General features: G+C 42.7%; 1 protein-coding gene across 1 annotated transcript in view; it reads left to right on the top strand.

Annotated features, from left to right (window-relative positions):
* Positions 1 to 25,701, top strand: part of LOC142699398 (uncharacterized) — a 111,479-nt gene that overhangs the window by 44,031 nt on the left and 41,747 nt on the right. The gene's annotated exons all lie outside the window — the stretch shown is intronic.

Genomic DNA, 25,701 nt, shown 5'->3' with positions numbered 1-25,701 from the left:
CCATACAGTTAAATGCCCCCATACAGTGTAATGTCCCCATACAGTATAATGCCCCCATACAGTATAATACCCCCATACAGTATAATGCCCCCATACAGTATAATGTCCCCATACAGTGTAATGTCCCCATACAGTATAATGCCTCCATACAGTATAATGCCCCCATACAGTATAATGCCACCATACAGTATAATGTCCCCATACAGTATAATATCCCATACAGTATAACGCCCCCATACAGTATAACGCCCCCATACAGTATAACGCCCCCATACAGTATAACGCCCCCATACAGTATAATGTCCCCATACAGTGTAATATCCCCATACAGTATAATGCCCCCATACAGTGTAATGTCCCCATACAGTATAATGCCCCCATACAGTATAATACCCCCATACAGTATAATGCCCCCATACAGTATAATGTCCCCATACAGTGTAATGTCCCCATACAGTATAATGCCTCCATACAGTATAATGCCTCCATACAGTATAATGCCCCCATACAGTATAATGCCACCATACAGTATAATGTCCCCATACAGTATAATATCCCATACAGTATAACACCCCCATACAGTATAACGCCCCCATACAGTTATAACGCCCCCATACAGTATAATGTCCCCATACAGTGTAATGTCCCCATACTGTATAATGCCCCCATACAGTGTAATGTCCCCATACAGTATAATGCCCCCATACAGTGTAATGTCCCCATACAGTATAATGCCCCCATACAGTATAATGTCCCCATACAGTGTAATGTCCCCATACAGTTAAATGCCCCCATACAGTGTAATGTCCCCATACAGTATAATGCCCCCATACAGTATAATACCCCCATACAGTATAATGCCCCCATACAGTATAATGTCCCCATACAGTGTAATGTCCCCATACAGTATAATGCCTCCATACAGTATAATGCCCCCATACAGTATAATGCCACCATACAGTATAATGTCCCCATACAGTATAATATCCCATACAGTATAATGCCCCCATACAGTATAACGCCCCCATACAGTATAACGCCCCCATACAGTATAACGCCCCCATACAGTATAATGTCCCCATACAGTATAATGTCCCCATACAGTGTAATGTCCCCATACAGTATAATGTCCCCCATACAGTATAATGCCCCCATACAGTATAATGTCCCCATACAGTATAATGCCTCCATACAGTATAATGCCCCATACAGTATAACACCCCCATACAGTATAACGCCCCCATACAGTATAACGCCCCCATACAGTATAACGCCCCCATACAGTATAATGCCCCATACAGTATAATGCCCCCATACAGTATAATGCCCCTATAGCTGCCCCCATACAGTATAATGCCCCCATACTGTATAATGCCTCTATATAGCTGCCCCCATACAGCATAATGCCCCATACAGCGTAATGCCCCCATACAGTATAATGCCCCCATACAGTATAATGCCTCCATACAGTATAATGCCCCCATACAGTATAATGCCCCCATACAGTATAATGCCCCCATACAGTATAATGCCTCCATACAGTATAATGCCCCCATACAGTATAATGTCCCATACAGTATAATGCCCCTATACAGTATAATGCCTCCATACAGTATAATGCCCCCATACAGTATAATGTGCCCATACAGTATAATGCCCCATACAGTATAATGTCCCCATACAGTATAATGCCTCCATACAGTATAATGCCCCATACAGTATAATACCCCCATACAGTATAATGCCCCCATACAGTATAACGCCCCCATACAGTATAATGCCCCCATACAGTATAATGCCCCATACAGTATAATGCCCCCATACAGTATAATGCCCCTATAGCTGCCCCCATACAGTATAATGCCCCCATACTGTATAATGCCTCTATATAGCTGCCCCCATACAGTATAATGCCCCATACAGCGTAATGCCCCCATACAGTATAATGCCCCCATACAGTATAATGCCTCCATACAGTATAATGCCCCCATACAGTATAATGCCCCCATACAGTATAATGCCCCCATACAGTATAATGCCTCCATACAGTATAATGCCCCCATACAGTATAATGTCCCATACAGTATAATGCCCCTATACAGTATAATGCCTCCATACAGTATAATGCCCCCATACAGTATAATGCCCCCATACAGTATAATGTGCCCATACAGTATAATGCCCCATACAGTATAATGTCCCCATACAGTATAATGCCCCATACAGCGTAATGCCCCCATACAGTGTAATGCCCCCATACAGTATAATGTCCCCATACAGTATAATGTCCCCATACAGTATAATGCCCCTATACAGTATAATGTCCCCATACAGTATAATGCCCCTATACAGTATAATGCACCATACAGTATAATGCCCCCATACACTGTAATGTCCCCATACAGTATAATGCCTCCATACAGTATAATGCCCCCATACAGTATAATGTCCCCATACAGTATAATGTCCCCATACAGTATAATGCCCCCATACAGTATAATGCCCCATACAGTATAAGGCCCCCATACAGTATAATGCCCCCATACAGTATAATGCCCCCATACAGTATAATGTCCCCATACAGTATAATGTCCCCATACAGTATAATGCTCCATACAGTATAATGCCCCATACAGTATAATGCCCCCATACAGTATAATGTCCCCATACTGTATAATGCCCCATACAGTATAATGCCCCATACAGTATAATGCCCCCATACAGTTTAATGCCCCATACAGTATAATGCCCCATACAGTATAATGCCTCCATACAGTATAATGCCCCCATACAGTATAATGCTCCATACAGTATAATGACCCATACAGTATAATGCCCCCATACAGTATAATGCTCCATACAGTATAATCCCTCCATACAGTATACTGCCCCCATACAGTATAATGTCCCCATACAGTATAATGTCCCCATACAGTATAATGCTCCCATACAGTATAATGCTCCATACAGTATAATGCCCCCATACAGTATACTGCCCCCATACAGTATAATGTCCCCATACAGTATAATGTCCCCATACAGTATAATGCCCCCATACAGTATAATGCCCCCATACAGTATAATGCTCCATACAGTATAATTACCCATACAGTATAATGCCCCCATACAGTATAATGTCTCCATACAGTATAATGCTCCATACAGTATAATCCCCCCATAGAGTATAATGCCCCCATACAGTATAATGCCCCCATACAGTATATTGCCCCATACAGTATAATGCCCCCATACAGTATAATGCCCCCATACAGTATAATGCCCCCATACAGTATAATTCCCCCATACAGTATAATGTCCCCATACAGTATAATGCCCCCATACAGTATAATGTCCCCATACAGTATAATGCCCCCATACAGTATAATGTCCCCATACAGTATAATGTCCGCATACAGTATAATGCTCCCATACAGTATAATGTCCCATACAGTATAATGCCTCCATACAGTATAATGTCCCATACAGTATAATGCCCCCATACAGTATAATGTCCCTATACAGTATAATGCCCCCATACAGTATAATGTCCCCATACAGTATAATGCCCCCATACAGTATAATGCCTCCATACAGTATAATGCCCCCATACAGTATAATGCCCCTATACAGTATAATGCCTCCATACAGTATAATGCCCCCATACAGTATAATGCCCCCATACAGTATAATGTGCCCATACAGTATAATGCCCCATACAGTATAATGTCCCCATACAGTATAATGCCCCCATACAGTATAATGCCCCCATACAGTATAATGCCCCATACAGCGTAATGCCCCCATACAGTGTAATGCCCCCATACAGTATAATGTCCCCATACAGTATAATGTCCCCATACAGTATAATGCCCCTCTACAGTATAATGTCCCCATACAGTATAATGCCCCCATACAGTATAATGCCCCCATACAGTATAATGTCCCCATACAGTATAATGTCCCCATACAGTATAATGCCCCCATACAGTATAATGTCCCCATACAGTATAATGCCCCCATACAGTATAATGTCCCCATACAGTATAATGCCCCATACAGTATAATGCCTCCATACAGTATAATGCCCCCATACAGTATAATGTCCCCATACAGTATAATGTCCCCATACAGTATAATGCCCCCATACAGTATAATGCCCCCATACAGTATAATGCCCCCATACAGTATAATGTCCCCATACAGTATAATGCCCCCATACAGTATAATGTCCCCATACAGTATAATGCCCCCATACAGTATAATGCCCCCATACAGTATAATGTCCCCATACAGTATAATGCCCCATACAGTATAATGTCCCCATACAGTATAATGCCCCCATACAGTATAATGCTCCCATACAGTATAATGCCCTCATACAGTATAATATCCCCATACAGTATAATGCTCCCATACAGTATAATGCCCCCATACAGTATAATGCCCCATACAGTATAATGCTCCCATACAGTATAATGCCCCATACAGTATAATGCTCCCATACAGTATAATGCCCCATACAGTATAATGCTCCCATACAGTATAATGTCCCCATACAGTATAATGCCTCCATACAGTATAATGCCCCCATACAGTATAATGCCCCCATACAGTATAATGCCCTCCATAGCTGCCCATACAGTATAATGTCCCCATAAAGTATAATGCCCCCATACAGTATAATGCACCATACAGTATAATGCCCCCATACAGTGTAATGTCCCCATACAGTATAATGCCTCCATACAGTATAATGCCCCCATACAGTATAATGTCCCCATACAGTATAATGTCCCCATACAGTATAATGCCCCCATACAGTATAATGCCCCATACAGTATAAGGCCCCCATACAGTATAATGCCCCCATACAGTATAATGCCCCCATACAGTATAAGGCCCCCATACAGTATAATGTCCCCATACAGTATAATGCTCCATACAGTATAATGCCCCCATACAGTATAATGCCCCCATACAGTATAATGTCCCCATACTGTATAATGCCCCATACAGTATAATGCCCCATACAGTATAATGCCCCATACAGTATAATGCCCCATACAGTGTAATGCCTCCATACAGTATAATGCCCCCATACAGTATAATGCCCCCATACAGTATAATGCCCCCATACAGTATAATGCTCCATACAGTATAATGACCCATACAGTATAATGCCCCATACAGTATAATGCTCCATACAGTATAATGCCTCCATACAGTATACTGCCCCCATACAGTATAATGTCCCCATACAGTATAATGTCCCCATACAGTATAATGCTCCCATACAGTATAATGCTCCATACAGTATAATGCCCCCATACAGTATACTGCCCCCATACAGTATAATGTCCCCATACAGTATAATGTCCCCATACAGTATAATGCCCCCATACAGTATAATGCCCCCATACAGTATAATGCTCCATACAGTATAATTACCCATACAGTATAATGCCCCCATACAGTATAATGTCTCCATACAGTATAATGCTCCATACAGTATAATCCCCCCATAGAGTATAATGCCCCCATACAGTATAATGCCCCCATACAGTATATTGCCCCATACAGTATAATGCCCCCATACAGTATAATGCCCCCATACAGTATAATTCCCCCATACAGTATAATGCCCCATACAGTATAATGTCCCCATACAGTATAATGCCCCCATACAGTATAATGTCCCCATACAGTATAATGCCCCCATACAGTATAATGTCCCCATACAGTATAATGTCCGCATACAGTATAATGCTCCCATACAGTATAATGTCCCATACAGTATAATGCCTCCATACAGTATAATGTCCCATACAGTATAATGCCTCCATACAGTATAATGTCCCTATACAGTATAATGCCCCCATACAGTATAATGCCCCCATACAGTATAATGTCCCATACAGTATAATGCCTCCATACAGTATAATGTCCCTATACAGTATAATGCCCCCATACAGTATAATGCCCCCATACAGTATAATGCCCCATACAGTATAATGCCTCCATACAGTATAATGTCCCCATACAGTATAATGCCCCCATACAGTATAATGCCCCCACACAGTATAATGCTCCATACAGTCTAATGCCCCATACAGTCTAATGCCCCCATACAGTATAATTCCCCCATACAGTATAATTCCCCCATACAGTCTAATGCCCCCATACAGTCTAATGCCCCCATACAGTATCATGCCCCCATACAGTATCATGCCCCCATACAGTATCATTCCCCCATACAGTATCATTCCCCCATACAGTCTAATGCCCCATACAGTATAATGCCCCATACAGTATAATGTCCCCATACAGTATAATGTCCCCATACAGTATAATGCCTCCATACAGTATAATGCCCCATACAGTATAATGCCCCATACAGTATAATGCCCCCATACAGTATAATGCCCCATACAGTATAATGCCCCATACAGTATAATGTCCCCATACAGTATAATGCCCCCATACAGTATAATGCCCCCATACAGTATAATGCCCCTATACAGTATAATGCACCATACAGTATAATGCCCCCATACACTGTAATGTCCCCATACAGTATAATGCCTCCATACAGTATAATGCCCCCATACAGTATAATGTCCCCATACAGTATAATGTCCCCATACAGTATAATGCCCCCATACAGTATAATGCCCCATACAGTATAAGGCCCCCATACAGTATAATGCCCCCATACAGTATAATGCCCCCATACAGTATAATGTCCCCATACAGTATAATGTCCCCATACAGTATAATGCTCCATACAGTATAATGCCCCCATACAGTATAATGCCCCCATACAGTATAATGTCCCCATACTGTATAATGCCCCATACAGTATAATGCCCCATACAGTATAATGCCCCCATACAGTTTAATGCCCCATACAGTATAATGCCCCATACAGTATAATGCCTCCATACAGTATAATGCCCCCATACAGTTTAATGCTCCATACAGTATAATGACCCATACAGTATAATGCCCCCATACAGTATAATGCTCCATACAGTATAATCCCTCCATACAGTATACTGCCCCCATACAGTATAATGTCCCCATACAGTATAATGTCCCCATACAGTATAATGCTCCCATACAGTATAATGCCCCCATACAGTATACTGCCCCCATACAGTATAATGTCCCCATACAGTATAATGTCCCCATACAGTATAATGCCCCCATACAGTATAATGCCCCCATACAGTATAATGCTCCATACAGTATAATTACCCATACAGTATAATGCCCCCATACAGTATAATGTCTCCATACAGTATAATGCTCCATACAGTATAATCCCCCCATAGAGTATAATGCCCCCATACAGTATAATGCCCCCATACAGTATATTGCCCCATACAGTATATTGCCCCATACAGTATAATGCCCCCATACAGTATAATGCCCCCATACAGTATAATTCCCCCATACAGTATAATGTCCCCATACAGTATAATGCCCCCATACAGTATAATGTCCCCATACAGTATAATGCCCCCATACAGTATAATGTCCCCATACAGTATAATGTCCGCATACAGTATAATGCTCCCATACAGTATAATGTCCCATACAGTATAATGCCTCCATACAGTATAATGTCCCATACAGTATAATGCCCCCATACAGTATAATGTCCCTATACAGTATAATGCCCCCATACAGTATAATGCCCCATACAGTATAATGTCCCATACAGTATAATGCCTCCATACAGTATAATGTCCCTATACAGTATAATGCCCCCATACAGTATAATGCCCCCATACAGTATAATGCTCCATACAGTCTAATGCCCCCATACAGTCTAATGCCCCCATACAGTATAATTCCCCCATACAGTCTAATGCCCCCATACAGTATAATGCCCCCATACAGTATAATTCCCCCATACAGTATCATTCCCCCATACAGTCTAATGCCCCATACAGTCTAATGCCCCATACAGTATAATGCCCCATACAGTATAATGCCCCCATACAGTATAATGTCCCCATACAGTATAATGTCCCCATACAGTATAATGCCCCATACAGTATCATGCCCCCATACAGTATCATTCCCCCATACAGTATCATTCCCCCATACAGTCTAATACCCCATACAGTATAATGCCCCATACAGTATAATGTCCCCATACAGTATAATGTCCCCATACAGTATAATGCCTCCATACAGTATAATGCCTCCATACAGTATAATGCCCCATACAGTATAATGCCCCCATACAGTATAATGCCCCCATACAGTGTAATGTCCCCATACAGTATAATGCCCCCATACAGTATAATGCCCCCATACAGTATAATGCCACCATACAGTATAATGCCCCCATACAGTATAATACCCCCATACAGTATAATGCCCCCATACAGTATAATGTCCCCATACAGTGTAATGTCCCCATACAGTATAATGCCTCCATACAGTATAATTCCCCCATACAGTATAATGCCACCATACAGTATAATGTCCCCATACAGTATAATATCCCATACAGTATAATGCCCCCATACAGTATAACGCCCCCATACAGTATAACGCCCCCATACAGTTATAACGCCCCCATACAGTATAATGTCCCCATACAGTGTAATGTCCCCATACAGTATAATGTCCCCCATACAGTATAATGCCCCCATACAGTATAATGTCCCCATACAGTATAATGCCTCCATACAGTATAATGCCCCATACAGTATAATGCCCCCATACAGTATAATGCCCCCATACAGTATAACGCCCCCATACAGTATAATGCCCCCATACAGTATAATGCCCCATACAGTATAATGCCCCTATAGCTGCCCCCATACAGTATAATGCCCCCATACTGTATAATGCCTCTATATAGCTGCCCCCATACAGTATAATGCCCCATACAGCGTAATGCCCCCATACAGCGTAATGTCCCCATACAGTATAATGCCCCCATACAGTATAATGCCTCCATACAGTATAATGCCCCCATACAGTATAATGCCTCCATACAGTATAATGTCCCCATACAGTATAATGCCCCCATACAGTATAATGCCTCCATACAGTATAATGCCCCCATACAGTATAATGTCCCATACAGTATAATGCCCCTATACAGTATAATGCCTCCATACAGTATAATGCCCCCATACAGTATAATGCCCCCATACAGTATAATGTGCCCATACAGTATAATGCCCCATACAGTATAATGTCCCCATACAGTATAATGCCCCCATACAGTATAATGCCCCCATACAGTATAATGCCCCATACAGCGTAATGCCCCCATACAGTGTAATGCCCCCATACAGTATAATGTCCCCATACAGTATAATGTCCCCATACAGTATAATGCCCCTCTACAGTATAATGTCCCCATACATTATAATGCCCCCATACAGTATAATGCCCCCATACAGTATAATGTCCCCATACAGTATAATGTCCCCATACAGTATAATGCCCCCATACAGTATAATGTCCCCATACAGTATAATGCCCCCATACAGTATAATGTCCCCATACAGTATAATGCCCCATACAGTATAATGCCCCCATACAGTATAATGTCCCCATACAGTATAATGCCCCCATACAGTATAATGCCCCATACAGTATAATGCCCCCATACAGTATAATGTCCCCATACAGTATAATGCCCCCATACAGTATAATGTCCCCATACAGTATAATGCCCCCATACAGTATAATGCCCCCATACAGTATAATGCCCCCTACAGTGTAATGCCCCCATACAGTATAATGCCCCCATACAGTATAATGTCCCCATACAGTATAATGCCCCATACAGTATAATGTCCCCATACAGTATAATTCCCCCATACAGTATAATGCTCCCATACAGTATAATGCCCTCATACAGTATAATATCCCCATACAGTATAATGCTCCCATACAGTATAATGCCCCCATACAGTATAATGCCCCATACAGTATAATGCTCCCATACAGTATAATGCCCCATACAGTATAATGCTCCCATACAGTATAATGCCCCATACAGTATAATGCTCCCATACAGTATAATGTCCCCATACAGTATAATGCCTCCATACAGTATAATGCCCCCATACAGTATAATGCCCCCATACAGTATAATGCCCTCCATAGCTGCCCATACAGTATAATGTCCCCATAAAGTATAATGCCCCCATACAGTATAATGCACCATACAGTATAATGCCCCCATACAGTGTAATGTCCCCATACAGTATAATGCCTCCATACAGTATAATGCCCCATACAGTATAATGTCCCCATACAGTATAATGTCCCCATACAGTATAATGCCCCCATACAGTATAATGCCCCATACAGTATAAGGCCCCCATACAGTATAATGCCCCCATACAGTATAATGCCCCCATACAGTATAAGGCCCCCATACAGTATAATGTCCCCATACAGTATAATGCTCCATACAGTATAATGCCCCCATACAGTATAATGCCCCCATACAGTATAATGTCCCCATACTGTATAATGCCCCATACAGTATAATGCCCCATACAGTATAATGCCCCCATACAGTTTAATGCCCCATACAGTATAATGCCCCATACAGTGTAATGCCTCCATACAGTATAATGCCCCCATACAGTATAATGCCCCCATACAGTATAATGCCCCCATACAGTATAATGCTCCATACAGTATAATGACCCATACAGTATAATGCCCCCATACAGTATAATGCTCCATACAGTATAATGCCTCCATACAGTATACTGCCCCCATACAGTATAATGTCCCCATACAGTATAATGTCCCCATACAGTATAATGCTCCCATACAGTATAATGCTCCATACAGTATAATGCCCCCATACAGTATACTGCCCCCATACAGTATAATGTCCCCATACAGTATAATGTCCCCATACAGTATAATGCCCCCATACAGTATAATGCCCCCATACAGTATAATGCTCCATACAGTATAATTACCCATACAGTATAATGCCCCCATACAGTATAATGTCTCCATACAGTATAATGCTCCATACAGTATAATCCCCCCATACAGTATAATGCCCCCATACAGTATATTGCCCCATACAGTATAATGCCCCCATACAGTATAATGCCCCCATACAGTATAATTCCCCCATACAGTATAATGCCCCATACAGTATAATGTCCCCATACAGTATAATGCCCCCATACAGTATAATGCCCCCATACAGTATAATGCCCCCATACAGTATAATGTCCCCATACAGTATAATGTCCGCATACAGTATAATGCTCCCATACAGTATAATGTCCCATACATTATAATGCCTCCATACAGTATAATGTCCCATACAGTATAATGCCTCCATACAGTATAATGTCCCTATACAGTATAATGCCCCCATACAGTATAATGCCCCCATACAGTATAATGTCCCATACAGTATAATGCCTCCATACAGTATAATGTCCCTATACAGTATAATGCCCCCATACAGTATAATGCCCCATACAGTATAATGTCCCATACAGTATAATGCCTCCATACAGTATAATGTCCCCATACAGTATAATGCCCCCATACAGTATAATGCCCCCATACAGTATAATGCTCCATACAGTCTAATGCCCCCATACAGTCTAATGCCCCCATACAGTATAATTCCCCCATACAGTCTAATGCCCCCATACAGTCTAATGCCCCCATACAGTATCATGCCCCCATACAGTATCATTCCCCCATACAGTATCATTCCCCCATACAGTCTAATGCCCCATACAGTCTAATGCCCCATACAGTATAATGTCCCCATACAGTATAATGTCCCCATACAGTATAATGCCCCATACAGTATAATGTCCCCATACAGTATAATGCCTCCATACAGTATAATGCCCCATACAGTATAATGCCCCATACAGTATAATGCCCCCATACAGTATAATGCCCCATACAGTATAATGCCCCATACAGTATAATGTCCCCATACAGTATAATGCCCCCATACAGTATAATGCCCCCATACAGTATAATACCCCATACAGTATAATTCCCCCATACAGTATAATGTCCCCATACAGTATAATGTCCCCATACAGTATAATGCCCCCATACAGTATAATGCCCCCATACAGTATAATGCCCCCATACAGTATAATGCCCCATACAGTATAATGCCCCTATACAGTATAATGCCCCATACAGTATAATGCCCCATACAGTATAATGTCCCCATACAGTATAATGCCCCCATACAGTATAATGCCCCCATACAGTATAATGCTCCCATACAGTATAATGCTCCATACAGTATAATGCCCCATACAGTATAATGTCCCCATACAGTATAATGCCCCCATACAGTATAATGTCCCCATACAGTATAATGCTCCCATACAGTATAATGCTCCATACAGTATAATGCCCCATACAGTATAATGTCCCCATACAGTATAATGCCCCCATACAGTATAATGTCCCCATACAGTATAATGCTCCCATACAGTATAATGCTCCCATACAGTATAATGCTCCATACAGTATAATGCCCCCATACAGTATAATGTCCCCATACAGTATAATGCCCCCATACAGTATAATGCCCCCATACAGTATAATGTCCGCATACAGTATAATGCTCCCATACAGTATAATGTCCCATACAGTATAATGCCTCCATACAGTATAATGTCCCATACAGTATAATGCCTCCATACAGTATAATGTCCCTATACAGTATAATGCCCCCATACAGTATAATGCCCCATACAGTATAATGTCCCATACAGTATAATGCCTCCATACAGTATAATGTCCCTATACAGTATAATGCCCCCATACAGTATAATGCCCCCATACAGTATAATGCTCCATACAGTCTAATGCCCCCATACAGTCTAATGCCCCCATACAGTCTAATTCCCCCATACAGTCTAATTCCCCCATACAGTATAATTCCCCCATACAGTCTAATGCCCCCATACAGTATAATGCCCCCATACAGTATAATTCCCCCATACAGTATCATTCCCCCATACAGTCTAATGCCCCATACAGTATAATGCCCCATAGTAGTATAATGTCCCCATACAGTATACTGTCCCCATACAGTATAATGCCCCATACAGTATAATGCCCCCATACAGTATAATGCCCCCATACAGTATAATGCCACCATACAGTATAATGCCCCCATACAGTATAATGTCCCCATACAGTATAATGTCTCCATACAGTATAATGTCCCCATACAGTATAATGTCCCCATACAGTATAATGTCCCCATACAGTATAATGCCCCATACAGTATAATGTCCTCATACAGTATAATGCCCCCATACAGTATAATGCCCCCATACAGTATAATGCCCCCATACAGTATAATGCTCCCATACAGTATAATGCTCCATACAGTATAATGCCCCATACAGTATAATGCCCCCATACAGTATAATGCCCCCATACAGTATAATGCCCCCATACAGTATAATGTCCCCATACAGTATAATGCCCCCATACAGTATAATACCCCCATACAGTATAATACCCCCATACAGTATAATGTCCCCCATACAGTATAATGCCCCCATACAATATAATGTCCCCATACAGTATAATGTCCCCATACAGTATAATGTTCCATACAGTATAATGCCCCATACAGTATAATGCCCCATACAGTATAATGTCCCCATACAGTATAATGCCCCATACAGTATAATGTCCCCATACAGTATAATGCCCCCATACAGTATAATGCCCCCATACAGTATAATGCCCCCATACAGTATAATGCCCCATACAGTATAATGCCCCCATACAGTATAATGCCCCATACAGTATAATGTCCCCATACAGTATACTGCCCCCATACAGTATACTGCCCCTATACAGTATAATGCCCCTATACAGTATAATGCCCCCATACAGTATAATGCCCCCATACAGTATAATGCCCCCATACAGTATAATGCCTCCATACAGTATAATGTCCCCATAAAGTATAATGCCCCCATACAGTATAATGCCCCATACAGTATAATGTCCCCATACAGTATAATGCCCCCATACAGTATAATGTCCCCATACAGTATAATGCCCCCATACAGTATAATGCCCCATACAGTATAATGCCCCCATACAGTATAATGCTCCATACAGTATAATGTCCCCATACAGTATAATGCCCCCATACAGTATAATGCCCCCATACAGTATAATGCCCCATACAGAATAATGTCCCCATACAGTATAATGCCCCATACAGTATAATGCCCCATACAGTATAATGCCCCCATACAGTATAATGCCCCCATACAGTATAATGCCCCCATACAGTATAATGCTCCATACAGTATAATGCCACCATACAGTATAATGCCCCCATACAGTATAATGCCCCCATACAGTATAATGCTCCATACAGTATAATGCCACCATACAGTATAATGCCCCCATACAGTATAATGCTCCATACAGTATAATGTCCCCATACAGTATAATGCCCCATACAGTATAATGTCCCCATACAGTATAATGCCCCATACAGTATAATGTCCCCATACAGTATAATGCCCCATACAGTATAATGTCCCCATACAGTATAATGCCCCATACAGTATAATGTCCCCATACAGTATAATGCCCCCATACAGTATAATGCCCCCATACAGTATCATGCCCCATACAGTATCATGCCCCCATACAGTATCATGCCCCCATACAGTATAATGCTCCCATACAGTATAATGTCCCCATACAGTATAATGCCCCATGCAGTATAATGCCCCCATGCAGTATAATGCCCCCATACAGTATAATGCCCCCATACAGTATAATGCTCCATACAGTATAATGTCCCCATACAGTATAATGCCCCATACAGTATAATGTCCCCATACAGTATAATGCCACCATACAGTATAATGCTCCATACAGTATAATGTCCCCATACAGTATAATGCCACCATACAGTATAATGCTCCATACAGTATAATGCTCCATACAGTATAATGCCCCATACAGTATAATGTCCCCATACAGTATAATGTCCCCATACAGTATAATGCCCCATACAGTATAATGCCCCCATACAGTATAATGTCCCCATACAGTGTAATGTCCCCATACAGTGTAATGTCCCCATACAGTATAATGCCCCCATACAGTATAATGTCCCCATACAGTATAATGCCCCATACAGTATAATGTCCCCATACAGTATAATGCTCCATACAGTATAATGTCTCCATACAGTATAATGCCTCCATACCGTATAATGCCCCCATACAGTATAATGCCCCCATACAGTATAATGCCCCATACAGTATAATGTCCCCATACAGTATAATGTCCCCATACAGTATAATGCCCCATACAGTATAATACCCCCATACAGTATAATGCCTCCATACAGTATAATGCCCCATAAAGTATAATGTCCCCATACAGTATAATGCCCCATACAGTATAATGTCCTCATACAGTATAATGCCCCATACAGTATAATGTCCCCATACAGTATAATGTCCCCATACAGTATAATGCCCCCATACAGTATAATGCCTCCATACAGTATAATGCCCCATACAGTATAATGTCCCCATACAGTATAATGCCCCATACAGTATAATGTCCCCATACAGTATAATGCCCCATACAGTATAATGTCCCCATACAGTATAATGTCCCCATACATTGTAATGTCCCCATACAGTATAATGCCCCCATACAGTATAATGCCCCCATACAGTGTAATGTCCCCATACAGTGTAATGTCCCCATACAGTGTAATGCCCCCATACAGTATAATGCCCCCATACAGTATAATGCCCCATACAGTGTAATGTCCCCATACAGTGTAATGCCCCATACAGTGTAATGCCCCCATACAGTATAATGTCCCCATACAGTGTAATGTCCCCATACAGTGTAATGTCCCCATACAGTGTAATGCCCTCATACAGTATAATGTCCCCATACAGTATAATACCCCCATACAGTATCATGCCCCCATACAGTATCATGTCCCCATACAGTGTAATGTCCCCATACAGTGTAATGCCTCCATACAGTATAATGTCCCCATACAGTGTAATGTCCCCATACAGTATAATGCCTCCATACAGTATAACGCCCCATACAGTATAACGCCCCCATACAGTATAACGCCCCCATACAGTATAACGCCCCCATACAGTATAACGCCCCCATACAGTATAATGCCCCATACAGTATAATGTCCCCATACAGTATAATGTCCCCACACAGTATAATGTCCCCATACAGTATAATGTCCCCATACAGTATAATGCCTCCATACAGTATAATGCATCCATACAGTATAATGCCCCATACAGTATAATGCCCCCATACAGTATAATGTCCCCATACAGTGTAATGTCCCCATACAGTATAATGCCCCCTTACAGTGTAATGTCCCCATACAGTGTAATGCCCCCATACAGTGTAATGTCCCCATACAGTGTAATGTCCCCATACAGTGTAATGCCCCCATACAGTGTAATGTCCCCATACAGTATAATGCCCCCATACAGTATAATGTCCCCATACAGTGTAATGTCCCCATACAGTATAATGCCCCCATACAGTGTAATGTCCCCATACAGTATAATGCCCCCATACAGTATAATACCCCCATACAGTATAATGCCCCCATACAGTATAATGTCCCCATACAGTGTAATGTCCCCATACAGTATAATGCCTCCATACAGTATAATGCCTCCATACAGTATAATGCCCCCATACAGTATAATGCCACCATACAGTATAATGTCCCCATACAGTATAATATCCCATACAGTATAACACCCCCATACAGTATAACGCCCCCATACAGTTATAACGCCCCCATACAGTATAATGTCCCCATACAGTGTAATGTCCCCATACTGTATAATGCCCCCATACAGTGTAATGTCCCCATACAGTATAATGCCCCCATACAGTGTAATGTCCCCATACAGTATAATGCCCCCATACAGTATAATGTCCCCATACAGTGTAATGTCCCCATACAGTTAAATGCCCCCATACAGTGTAATGTCCCCATACAGTATAATGCCCCCATACAGTATAATACCCCCATACAGTATAATGCCCCCATACAGTATAATGTCCCCATACAGTGTAATGTCCCCATACAGTATAATGCCTCCATACAGTATAATGCCCCCATACAGTATAATGCCACCATACAGTATAATGTCCCCATACAGTATAATATCCCATACAGTATAACGCCCCCATACAGTATAACGCCCCCATACAGTATAACGCCCCCATACAGTATAACGCCCCCATACAGTATAATGTCCCCATACAGTGTAATATCCCCATACAGTATAATGCCCCCATACAGTGTAATGTCCCCATACAGTATAATGCCCCCATACAGTATAATACCCCCATACAGTATAATGCCCCCATACAGTATAATGTCCCCATACAGTGTAATGTCCCCATACAGTATAATGCCTCCATACAGTATAATGCCTCCATACAGTATAATGCCCCCATACAGTATAATGCCACCATACAGTATAATGTCCCCATACAGTATAATATCCCATACAGTATAACACCCCCATACAGTATAACGCCCCCATACAGTTATAACGCCCCCATACAGTATAATGTCCCCATACAGTGTAATGTCCCCATACTGTATAATGCCCCCATACAGTGTAATGTCCCCATACAGTATAATGCCCCCATACAGTGTAATGTCCCCATACAGTATAATGCCCCCATACAGTATAATGTCCCCATACAGTGTAATGTCCCCATACAGTTAAATGCCCCCATACAGTGTAATGTCCCCATACAGTATAATGCCCCCATACAGTATAATACCCCCATACAGTATAATGCCCCCATACAGTATAATGTCCCCATACAGTGTAATGTCCCCATACAGTATAATGCCTCCATACAGTATAATGCCCCCATACAGTATAATGCCACCATACAGTATAATGTCCCCATACAGTATAATATCCCATACAGTATAATGCCCCCATACAGTATAACGCCCCCATACAGTATAACGCCCCCATACAGTATAACGCCCCCATACAGTATAATGTCCCCATACAGTATAATGTCCCCATACAGTGTAATGTCCCCATACAGTATAATGTCCCCCATACAGTATAATGCCCCCATACAGTATAATGTCCCCATACAGTATAATGCCTCCATACAGTATAATGCCCCATACAGTATAACACCCCCATACAGTATAACGCCCCCATACAGTATAACGCCCCCATACAGTATAACGCCCCCATACAGTATAATGCCCCATACAGTATAATGCCCCCATACAGTATAATGCCCCTATAGCTGCCCCCATACAGTATAATGCCCCCATACTGTATAATGCCTCTATATAGCTGCCCCCATACAGCATAATGCCCCATACAGCGTAATGCCCCCATACAGTATAATGCCCCCATACAGTATAATGCCTCCATACAGTATAATGCCCCCATACAGTATAATGCCCCCATACAGTATAATGCCCCCATACAGTATAATGCCTCCATACAGTATAATGCCCCCATACAGTATAATGTCCCATACAGTATAATGCCCCTATACAGTATAATGCCTCCATACAGTATAATGCCCCCATACAGTATAATGTGCCCATACAGTATAATGCCCCATACAGTATAATGTCCCCATACAGTATAATGCCTCCATACAGTATAATGCCCCATACAGTATAATACCCCCATACAGTATAATGCCCCCATACAGTATAACGCCCCCATACAGTATAATGCCCCCATACAGTATAATGCCCCATACAGTATAATGCCCCCATACAGTATAATGCCCCTATAGCTGCCCCCATACAGTATAATGCCCCCATACTGTATAATGCCTCTATATAGCTGCCCCCATACAGTATAATGCCCCATACAGCGTAATGCCCCCATACAGTATAATGCCCCCATACAGTATAATGCCTCCATACAGTATAATGCCCCCATACAGTATAATGCCCCCATACAGTATAATGCCCCCATACAGTATAATGCCTCCATACAGTATAATGCCCCCATACAGTATAATGTCCCATACAGTATAATGCCCCTATACAGTATAATGCCTCCATACAGTATAATGCCCCCATACAGTATAATGCCCCCATACAGTATAATGTGCCCATACAGTATAATGCCCCATACAGTATAATGTCCCCATACAGTATAATGCCCCATACAGCGTAATGCCCCCATACAGTGTAATGCCCCCATACAGTATAATGTCCCCATACAGTATAATGTCCCCATACAGTATAATGCCCCTATACAGTATAATGTCCCCATACAGTATAATGCCCCTATACAGTATAATGCACCATACAGTATAATGCCCCCATACACTGTAATGTCCCCATACAGTATAATGCCTCCATACAGTATAATGCCCCCATACAGTATAATGTCCCCATACAGTATAATGTCCCCATACAGTATAATGCCCCCATACAGTATAATGCCCCATACAGTATAAGGCCCCCATACAGTATAATGCCCCCATACAGTATAATGCCCCCATACAGTATAATGTCCCCATACAGTATAATGTCCCCATACAGTATAATGCTCCATACAGTATAATGCCCCATACAGTATAATGCCCCCATACAGTATAATGTCCCCATACTGTATAATGCCCCATACAGTATAATGCCCCATACAGTATAATGCCCCCATACAGTTTAATGCCCCATACAGTATAATGCCCCATACAGTATAATGCCTCCATACAGTATAATGCCCCCATACAGTATAATGCTCCATACAGTATAATGACCCATACAGTATAATGCCCCCATACAGTATAATGCTCCATACAGTATAATCCCTCCATACAGTATACTGCCCCCATACAGTATAATGTCCCCATACAGTATAATGTCCCCATACAGTATAATGCTCCCATACAGTATAATGCTCCATACAGTATAATGCCCCCATACAGTATACTGCCCCCATACAGTATAATGTCCCCATACAGTATAATGTCCCCATACAGTATAATGCCCCCATACAGTATAATGCCCCCATACAGTATAATGCTCCATACAGTATAATTACCCATACAGTATAATGCCCCCATACAGTATAATGTCTCCATACAGTATAATGCTCCATACAGTATAATCCCCCCATAGAGTATAATGCCCCCATACAGTATAATGCCCCCATACAGTATATTGCCCCATACAGTATAATGCCCCCATACAGTATAATGCCCCCATACAGTATAATGCCCCCATACAGTATAATTCCCCCATACAGTATAATGTCCCCATACAGTATAATGCCCCCATACAGTATAATGTCCCCATACAGTATAATGCCCCCATACAGTATAATGTCCCCATACAGTATAATGTCCGCATACAGTATAATGCTCCCATACAGTATAATGTCCCATACAGTATAATGCCTCCATACAGTATAATGTCCCATACAGTATAATGCCCCCATACAGTATAATGTCCCTATACAGTATAATGCCCCCATACAGTATAATGCCCCATACAGTATAATGTCCCATACAGTATAATGCCTCCATACAGTATAATGTCCCTATACAGTATAATGCCCCCATACAGTATAATGCCCCCATACAGTATAATGCTCCATACAGTCTAATGCCCCCATACAGTCTAATGCCCCCATACAGTATAATTCCCCCATACAGTATAATTCCCCCATACAGTCTAATGCCCCCATACAGTATAATGCCCCCATACAGTATAATTCCCCCATACAGTATCATTCCCCCATACAGTCTAATGCCCCATACAGTCTAATGCCCCATACAGTATAATGCCCCATACAGTATAATGCCCCCATACAGTATAATGTCCCCATACAGTATAATGTCCCCATACAGTATAATGCCCCATACAGTATAATGCCCCCATACAGTATCATTCCCCCATACAGTATCATTCCCCCATACAGTCTAATGCCCCATACAGTATAATGCCCCCATAGCTGCCCCATACAGTATAATGCCCCATACAGTATAATGTCCCCATACAGTATAATGTCCCCATACAGTATGATGCCCCATACAGTATAATGCCCCTATACAGTATAATGCTCCATACAGTATAATGCCACATTACAGTATAATGCCCCCATACAGTATAATGCCCCTATACAGCATAATGCCCCATACAGTATAATGCCCCCATACAGTATAATGCCCCCATACAGTATAATGCTCCATACAGTATAATGCCCCTATACAGTATACTGCCCCCATACAGTATAATGTCCCCATACAGTATAATGCCCCCATACAGTATAATTCCCCCATACAGTATAATGCTCCATACAGTATAATTACCCATACAGTATAATGCCCCCATAGCTGCCCCATACACTATAATTCCCCCATAGCTGCCCCATATAGTATATTTCCCCCATAGTTGCCCCCATACACTAAAATGCTACCATAGCTGTCCCCATACAGTATAATGCCTTAGATGCCCCATACACTATAATTCCCCAATAACTGCCCCCATACAGTATAATGCTACCATAGCTGCCCCATACAGTATAATGCCCCCTTAGCTGCCCCTAGTGCCACACTTTCTGTAGATAGCGCTGTAGCCATTGGGACTCCCTCTAGGGGAGGAATCCCCGGGCCAGAGCGGCCGCACTGTGCCCGGGGATTCCGCTCCAGGAGGAGCCACTAACGTCCCTGTCCATATATGACAGTGACATTATGGACTTCCCTGGGCTCAACAATTAAAGTAGCGCTGTGCCCGGGGAGTCTTCTGTACTAATGCTGAAACAGGGAGCTGACGGTTCCCTGCTTCAGCATTGGCTTCAACTGTATCTGCGTCCTGAGGATGCAAATACATTTGACACCTAGAGTCCGGGACATACAACCGCCCCCCGGGACAGCGGGACACCACCCGAAAACCGTGACTGTCCTGCTGGATCTGGGACGATTGGAAGGTACGGGTACATACAACTTTTTGACTGACTTTTATACATTTCTTGTTAAAGAGGCTCTGTCACCAGATTATAAGTGTCCTATCTCGTACATAATCTGATCGGCGCCGGAATGTAGATAACAGCAGTGGTTTTTATTTTGAAAAACGATCATTTTTGAGCAAGTTATGAGCAATTTTAGATTTAGTTTCTTAATTCCCAACTGGGCGTGTTTTTACTTTTGACCAAGTGGGTGTTGTAAAGAAGTGTATGAGGCTGACCAATCAGTGACCAATCAGTGACATACACTTCTCATTGTTCCAGCCCAGCATGATCCACAGGACAGTGAGATTGTGCAGTGAAAGAAGCTGGGCTGGAACAATGAGAAGTGTATGAGGCTGATTGGTCACTGATTGGTCAGCCTCATACACTTCTTTACAACACCCACTTGGTCAAAAGTAAAAACACGCAACTAAATCTAAAATTGCTCATAACTTGCTCAAAAATGATCGTTTTTCAAAATAAAAACCACTGCTGTTATCTACATTACAGCGCCGATCAGATTATGTAGAAGATAGGGCACTTATAATGTGGTGACAGAGCCTCTTTAATGTCGTTCACCGTGCGGTTTAAGGGAATGTTCATACGACCCACAAGACGCAAGGAAATCACCCAGAATATTCACCCCAAATGGTGGACGTATAATTCTCCCGAATATCTACTACAGAAATACAACAAGGCCGATCCTCACTCTCCGAGCGTTACCATAGCAACACGTCCCTGCTCTTCCGGCTGTGTCCAGGTGACCCCCTATAATGACATGTGACCTCTCCAGCCTGTGATTGGCTGCAGGGGCCATATGACTCTTTTTTTTATATCTGTGTAACCTGCAGCGTTGCTGTCAACACGCGGTGGAGCCGCAGAGGGTTCTGGGAACAATGGCGTTTGTTGCGGAACTTGACTTTCCCATTGAACTTAATAGGGAATTTCTGCAACGAATGCGCCACGTTTATAATCCGCGCCGCAGGTTAACCCCTTAACCACCAGGCCATGTTTAGTTGTTTTTTTTCCCTCCTTTCCTTTTTTAATTTTTTTGTTGATGGAGCCGTGTTGGCGATTATTTTTTGCGTGGCGGGTTGTAGTTTTTTATCACTTTTTACTACATTTTACTTGTTTTTTTTAGCGCTAAGTTAAACCAAAAAAACAGCAATTCTATTTTTTTTTTTACGGCGTTCACTGTGAAGGTATATAACATTATATTGTAATGGTTTTGACTTTTACGGATGCAGTGATTCCAGTAATGTTTATCATTTTGTTTTTTACATCACTTTAGAGAAAAAAAATGTGTTACTCCCCTGCGGGACGTGAACTAGTGCTGATTAAATCGCTGGTACAATACGCTGTAAGGCTATGTTCAAACATCTCCTGATTTTCAGCCGTTTTTTAAGCAAACTCACGTTTTTCGCAGCATTTTTTTTGCCCATTTTTGGAGCTATTTTTCTATAGAGTCAATGAAAAATCGCCCCAAAAACGGCTCAAGAAGTGACAAGCACTTCTTTTTACGGGGCGTCTTTTTACGCAATGTTTTTTACGGCCGCGTAAAAAACGCCCCGCGGGAACACCGCTGTATTTCCCATTGAAATCAAGGAGCAGATGTTTGGAGACGTTCTGCTTCCAATTCTTCGGACATTTTTCGGCCGTTTACTGCCCGAAGAACGGGCGAAAATAAGCTGTGTGAACATACCCTAATACTAATGTATCGCAGTATATCGTGATTAGGCTTAAGAAGTTAATAGAAGCAGAAAGATGGCAGAACTTCATTACCACCACAGGCTGCCATGACAACCATTCATACCCCGTGATTGCTTTGCGAGGGACCGATGAGTTGTCAGAGAGGACCAATCCCTCTTCTAAAAGCTTAGATTCTGCAGTCACTATTGACCGCAGCATCTAAGTAGTTAAATGTCCGGGATCGGCGTTCTCTCTGATCCTGGCCGTTAGTGCGAGGTGTCGGCTGTAATACACCTGCAGCATGTGGAGAGGGCTCCGCCTGTAAACCCGCTCCATACTTCTCTCCCCCCGCTCTATGACATTTAGTGTTGTCATGGGGATGGTCGCCTTTGGACATGACTGATGGATTACTGGCGTCTTTCTTGTTACGGTCTAGAAAGGGTCTATGTATTCACATCATTAATGTTGTACAAGCGACATATTGACCCTGACATTGTAGAGAGCGGATGAGATAAATGACGTGATGTAATATAATCTATATCTGTCTTACTAGTGACACCCCGTTATCTGTACAAGACGAAGAACTATTTGTAGCTCTGTTATAATTCCAGGATCGGCTTTTTATGACCACGGTGGAAATAACCTTCAGTGGTGAGACAAGTCTGACTCCGTATTTCACTCTCACATAAACTCGGGGGGAGACGTTGTCCTCGTGTTGGGGTCTCTCTGGAATAACTCTTACACCATCCCGAATAATGTCATCCAGTCCTGACCGCAAATGGGAAGACACTTTACAATAATGTTTCTGAACTCTAAGGCTGGGTTCACACGACCATGTTACGTCCGTAATGGACGGAACGTATTTCGGCCGGAAGTCCCGGACCGAACACACTGCAGGGAGCCGGGCTCCTAGCATCATAGTTATGTACGATGCTAGGAGTCCCTGCCTCGCTGCAGGACAACTGTCCCGTACTGTAATCAGTAGTTCCACGGAGAGGCAGGGACTCCTAGCGTCGTACATAACTATGATTCTAGGAGCCCGGCTCCCTGCAGTGTGTTCGGTCCGGGACATGCAGCCGAAATACGTTCCGTCCATTACGGACGTAACTTGGTCGTGTGAACCCAGCCTAAAGAGAACCTTCCACCTCCCCAAACATGTGCAGCTGAGTGCAGCATGTTATAGGAAAGGCTTCACAAACCCTGTCTCACGTAAAATTATTTTTCTAACTCCCTCAGTTATTTATATATCGGTGCCGTTATATTTGGCACCCGATATGTAAATAAGCCCCTAAACAGTCAATGGGGCGTTTGTAACTAACTAAAAGGCAAGGGGGCGTGGTGTCTCTGTTCTGACACTGTCCAATCAGCTGCAGACAGTGTCAGGGCGGCTAGCGCTGTGTTCTCTCCAGCGAGAACACACACAGACTTGGTGGTTGTGCTGCAGATAGCGTGGGTCCACGTGTGCGCGCACGGCAGTTCGCGCGCACATCGCCGGATGTAAGTAGATCTCCTCCTCGTCTCCTTCTCCTCCTCGTCTCTGCTCCTTCTCCTCGTCTCTGCTTCTTCTCCTCGTCTCTGCTTCTTCTCCTCGTCTCTGCTTCTGCTCCTCGTCTCTGTTTCTCCTCCTCGTCTCTGCTTCTCCTCCTCATCTCTTCTCGTTCCGTGGCGGCGGGAATGGTGACGTCGATGTGCGAGCGAACGGCCGTGCGCGCATGCGTGAGAGAGTGCGCACGCTATCTGCAGCACAAACACCAAGTCTGTGTGTGTTCTCGCGGGAGAGAACACAGCGCTAGCCGCCCTGACACTGTCCGCAGCTGGTTGGACAGTATCTGAGCGAAGACATCACGCCCCCTTGCCTATTAGTTAGTTAGAAACGCCCCATTGACTGTTCAGGGGCTTATTTACATATCGTGCACCAAATATAACGGCACCGATATGTAAATAACGGAGGAAGTTAGAAAAATAATTTTACGTGAGACAG

The sequence above is a fragment of the Rhinoderma darwinii genome, chromosome 1 (assembly GCF_050947455.1).
Source record: "Rhinoderma darwinii isolate aRhiDar2 chromosome 1, aRhiDar2.hap1, whole genome shotgun sequence".
Classification (NCBI taxonomy): Eukaryota; Metazoa; Chordata; class Amphibia; order Anura; family Rhinodermatidae; genus Rhinoderma; species Rhinoderma darwinii.
This window is presented reverse-complemented; position numbering and strand designations above follow the sequence as displayed.